Genomic DNA, 5888 nt, shown 5'->3' with positions numbered 1-5888 from the left:
TGGACCAGAGTGGCAACAATAATACATGTTATCTTCTTTTTTCTGTACGTAACCTCTGTTATTGTGTTTCTGATATTACTGTCCATGGCTTGGTTCACATGAGTAAATATCCTCTTATAGGCTTGTACATGAGATGCAGGCTTTCGTAACTTCTGCATGTTTCATTAGAAATATTAATATACAGATAAGCCAATATTTTTCCTTTTTAGTTACTGTACTGTACATTCTACTGAAGTACATTAACTTGAAAATAAAGGCTCCAAAAGGGGATTTTTGCAGCAATGCCATTTTCTTAGTGTGAAGATCATTTTAATAATCTGAAGAACCTTTTTTCCCCACTATATAAAGAAACTGGGAAATGGAAAGATTCCATGGATGTAAAAGGTTCTTCATGGACCCACAGGTGCAAGAGTGTAAGACTGTGATATGTAATTTGTGAAAAGAAAAATTCAAATACAACTTAAATAAATTGCAATCCATTGCTAAATGCAAATGTTATTTATATGATAAACATTATAGTATATAATATCTTTGATTACACATTTTTGGTAAATTTATCTGACTTTTATTTAGGTTTATTTTTACCAATTGCATTTTTTGATGTACAAAGATAATTATACTATTTTGACATTAAAAATAGAAAAAAGATGAAAATATTCCATTCTTTATTACCAAGTTTCACAAAAACAGCTTCTTAAAACATTTGCATTTTTTTTAGGGCTGGGCAACAGGTGATCACATCCAAAATAAAAGTTTGTTTTTACGTGTGCACTGCTGCATGAATAAATAAAAAAAAGAAAATTATTGCCACCATTGTTGAGAGACGTGCTGATTTTTTGAATCTCTATGTTTCTACAAGACAGTGTAGCTCTGTTTCTTTGGTTGTGCATGATGTGTTAAAAAATTCGTCATTGTAACTCATTGCTGTAGTTTCACAGTGGTGGTAATGTAACAGTTTTGATAATGGATTAAACTCTGAATGAGATTAGTGAATTAACGGCTATATGATGATATTGTCATCATAATCAATATAACCGCAATCATTCACAAATTGTGTGTGTGCACAAGTGTGGCTTGCAGAAGCACTGTTCAAGCAGAAAGAGAATCAGCATCCCAACTAAAGCAAACACTGATCTCCATAATGGTAACTTCAACCCAAACATTTTCAATTAAACATCTTAACTTCTGTAGATGTATGACAGAAATAAAGGTATACTGGTTAACAATAAGTGTAATAATGTGTAATGGCTGGAAGTCATTTGTAGTTCTTGTGTTTCCCTATTTTCTGTTTGTGTGTTCCTCTTTCCTTCAGTGATTCTGCTTGTTAATGTCACAGGTCGGGGTGGAGCGCCAGCGGGCCGCCCCCCCCTCGCTTGCGTGCCGCCCCTGAGGAGCTGGCCGTGGACACGAAGGGAAAGGCAGACACAGAATTCAAAATAAATATACTCTTTATTAAATAATAAAAACAATCTTAAAAAGTCTCTCCTTCAGCGTACTCTTCACGTGTCACAGCACCTTCAGACAGAGAGAGGAATGAACATAATTCACAGCTTCCGCTTTCTCTTCTTCTGCGTTCTCTTCGTGTATCTCAGCACTTTCAGACAGAGAGAGGAATGAACATAATTCACAGCTTCCGCTTTCTCTTCTTCTGCGTTCTCTTCGTGTATCTCAGCACTTTCAGACAGAGAGAGGAATGAACATAATTCACAGCTTCCGCATTCTCTTCTTCAGCGTTCTCTTCAGGACTCGGACAGAGAGAGCTATGAACATAAATGGACGTAACTCAGTTTCAGACAGAGAGAGGAATGAACAATTCACAGCTTCCGCGTTCTCTTCTTCGGCGTTCTCTTCAGGGCTCGGACAGAGAGAGCTATGAACATAAATGGACGTAACTCAATTTCAGACAGAGAAGAGGTTAATGGCATTTCACCAATGCAGCCGGTTCAAGCAGAGAGGAGGTTAAAGTGGTGTTTCACCAATCCAGCAGATTCAGGCAGAGAAGAGGTAAATAGTATTTCACCAGTGTAGCTGTACACTCACAGGACTCAGGCAGAGAAGAGGTTAATAGTATTTCACCAGCGCAGCTGTACACTCACAGGGCTCAGGCAGAGAAGAGGTTAATAGTATTTCACCAGTGTAGCTGTACACTCACAGGGCTCAGGCAGAGAAGAGGTTAATAGTATTTCACCAGCGCAGCTGTACACTCACAGGACTCAGGCAGAGAAGAGGTTAATAGCATTTCACCAGCGTAGCTGTACACTCACAGGGCTCAGGCAGAGAAGAGGTTAATAGTATTTCACCAGCGCAGCTGTACACTCACAGGGCTCAGGCCGGGAAGAGGTTAATAGCATTTCACCAGTGTAGCTGTACACTCACAGGGCTCAGGCCGGGAAGAGGTTGATGGACAGCGGTGACTGCGAGTGAACAGCAAAAACACAATTCCCACACTCGTGTATTCACCACACACTGTAAGGTTTCACTCGTGCTCACTTCCACAATAGAACTGCAATTCAACAGACTCACGGTGCAAGCAAGGCTTACACCCGCAATCCAGCCGAAGTCTTCTCTGTCTCTCTCTTTCTCCCGCGGCCTCCCGCCACGGCCCCTCTCCCTCTCTCACGTGTTGCGTGCCTCATATGTCCTCGTGCCCTCCTCTCTCCTCTCTCTGCCTCTTCTCTCTTCAAAATGGCCTTTTATACTCAACTTTGGGAGCATGTGCCCCACTCAGCGCTCTAGCTCCTCCCCCGCCACACCTGCCGCTCATTTCTTTTTTTTTTTTCTCTTTAATCACCCGGTGACATCCTCCCCCACCAATCCGCTCCAGTCCCTGGAGCGGGATGCTGAAGAAAAAAAAAAAAAAGAGAAAAAGAAAAAAGGGAAGAGAAAAAAAAACTGGTCGCCATACCCTCGGCCCACGGTTGCTCAACTCAGGGCGGCATCCTGACGACTACGCCATTTTATGTCACAGGTCGGGGTGGAGCGCCAGCGGGCCGCCCACCCCTCCGCCTGCGTGCCACCCCTGAGGAGCTGACCGTGGACACAAAGGAGACAGACACAGAATTAAAAATAAAAGTTCTTTTATTAAATAAAACAATTTCTCTTCAGCATTCATCTTTCCTTCGGGAGCAGGTTCTTCAAGCATTAGCAGGCTCTTCCAGCATTAGCAGGCTCTTCCAGCATTAGCATGCTCTTCCGGCATTAGCCAGCTCTTCACAGGGCTCAGGCAGAGAAGAGGTTAATAGTATTTCACCAGCGTAGCTGTACACTCACAGGACTCAGGCAGAGAAGAGGTTAATGGACAGCTGTGACTGCGAGTGAACAGCAAAAACACAAATCCCACACTCGTGTATTCACCACACACTGTAAGGTTTCACTCGTGCTCACTTCCACAATAGAACTGTAATTCAACAGACTCACGGTGCAACCAAGGCTTACACCCGCAATCCAGCCGAAGTCTTCTCTGTCTCTGTCTCTCTCTTTCTCCCGCGGCCTCCCGCCGCGGCCCCTCTCCCTCTCTCACGTGTTGCGTGCCTCACATGTCCTCGTGCCCTCCTCCCTCCTCTCTGTGCCCTCCTCCCTCCTCTCTGTGCCCTCCTCCCTCCTCTCTGTGCCCTCCTCCCTCCTCTCTGTGCCCTCCTCCCTCCTCTCTGTGCCCTCCTCCCTCCTCTCTGTGCCCTCCTCCCTCCTCTCTGTGCCCTCCTCTCTCCTCTCTCCTCTCTCCTCTCTCCTCTCTCCTCTCTCTGCCTCTTCTCTCTTCAAAATGGCCTTTTATACTCAACTTTGGGAGCATGTGCCCCACTCAGCGCTCTAGCTCCTCCCCCGCCACACCTGCCGCTCATTTCTTTTCTTTTTTTCTCTTTAATCACCCGGTGACATTAACAGCAGGTGTTCATCACTAATGCTCAACAATCACTTACATATTCACTAAATTATCTCACTGCAACACTGCATCAGTGTTAGTTTTTACTCTTTGTAGTGTGGACACTACAGGATTTTCCTGTGGGGCTGAAAGGGTTAAAAGTGTAAGATAAAAAGACACCCAGAAAACATATTTTAACAGTAATAAACTGTAAGTTATAAAACAGGTATATACTGGCAACACTGTTGCAGTTTACTGTAAAATGTAATTTTTTGGGTCACCATTGTGCAGAAGAGTAGAGCCTGTGCTTCAGTTCAGGAGAAGATTTAGAAACATTGATGATTTGCTGCATGTTGCTTTATTTAACAGGCGGTGACTGTGTAGTTGCTGGTCCAGTGGAAATCTCTTTATTTACAATATTTTTTAGTGGTTTCAGATGAAATAAGTTCACATTAATACTTTGCCCACATTATTAGTGCATTGTGAATGCTAATACATTTAAAAGATAGTTGGCCAGTTTAAGGCAGTCGGTTTCTGCAAGTGAAATTAGTTAAATCGAGTTTTAATTTAGTGCATTTTTACAGTAACATACTGTAGATTACAGTAAAGAACTGTACAATTAACAGTAAATTATTGGCAATGGTGTTGCCAGTATTTTACTGTAAAAAAAAAACTGGTAAGGCTTCCTTTTCTCGAGACTAAACAAGTACTTTCACCTTCTTCCAGACATTTTCTTCTAGATCTTACAAAAGCACCTTAGGCTTTTTCTTCATAAATATGGTCTAATTCTTTCTGCAAATTTTCTAAAACATCATTATTGGATGGGTGGGTTAGCCTGGAAATCTAGACCTAAATCTAAAAGATTAATGATCTGGCGTCGACTAATGAAAATCGGCCAGCTCAAGGGGCGGCACCAAGCATGCATTTGAAAATCTTACTGCACGCAATTGGATAACACTACGACCAATCACAACAATAAACCCCATACGCTTAGCTACCAGCGGAGCTAACTGGTAGATTAGACTCTTACCGTATATGGTCGGCAAAACAGCAAAAACGCCCTTCTTGCAAAGGAAGGATTCGAGCGGCATCTTCTGTTCCTGTTTTAGATAAAAAGCCAAGTCTAACTGGTTCATTGTAGCGGCCAAAGCCGTTTCAAACAACTGGTGTTCATCCATAGCTATCTTGCAATGTTTACTAATGACTTCGACGTCACAGCGATGTCGTCTTCTGTTTAGCTCGCCTCTGGCCCGCCTATATCAGATAACCCGATGTGATTGGTGCAGCTCAGATCGAGGGGCATATTTAATGAGCATCATTACTCGACACCAGAGTAACTCGCTGAGCAAATTCAACTTGTGCTCTCGCGAGAACTCTGGATTACCAGGGTATGGGTGGGTAGATGTTTGAGTTAAATTTGAAATCTCTCTAATTATGTCTTGAATACATGTTCTTTTTTCCATAGCCAATTTTTTTTTTCCAAATTGAATGCTACATTTTTGTACTTCAAACTTTCAAACTGACACTGGTGTTGATAAAAATAAATAATGCATGCAGCTAGAATAAAATTTGGAATTTAGGTTTCTGCCTATAAATTAATACATGATGTTAGCTAACTGCATGATCTATATTGTCTTAGATCTGTACATTCTGACAAATGGACATTACTTTGACACAGTAGAATCATTAATTTTCTATAAAGGTGCTTTGAAACAATATCCATTGTTAAAAGCGCTATTTAAATAACTGTACATTTTTTAAAAGATAATTAAAAATGCTGTAGTCTAAAGGCGAATACTCTACATGACTTCTGTCCAGATATTTGCTCTAATTTCCAGTCTGGAGAAGATCATCATCTAGAGTCATGAATTTTGAGTTTGTCATTCATAAATAAAACTTCTCTCTGTTATTCATGTGCTTTGAACTCGTAATTCAATGCTTTTGACTCCACTAGGGCACATAAACACAGCAGTAAAGTGACTCTCCTTCACCAGGAATGAGGAAGCTGCTTTACAGACACTCCTGTTTT

This window comes from Abramis brama (assembly GCF_963993115.1).
Source record: "Abramis brama genome assembly, chromosome: 1".
NCBI lineage: Eukaryota > Metazoa > Chordata > Actinopteri > Cypriniformes > Leuciscidae > Abramis > Abramis brama.
This window is presented reverse-complemented; position numbering follows the sequence as displayed.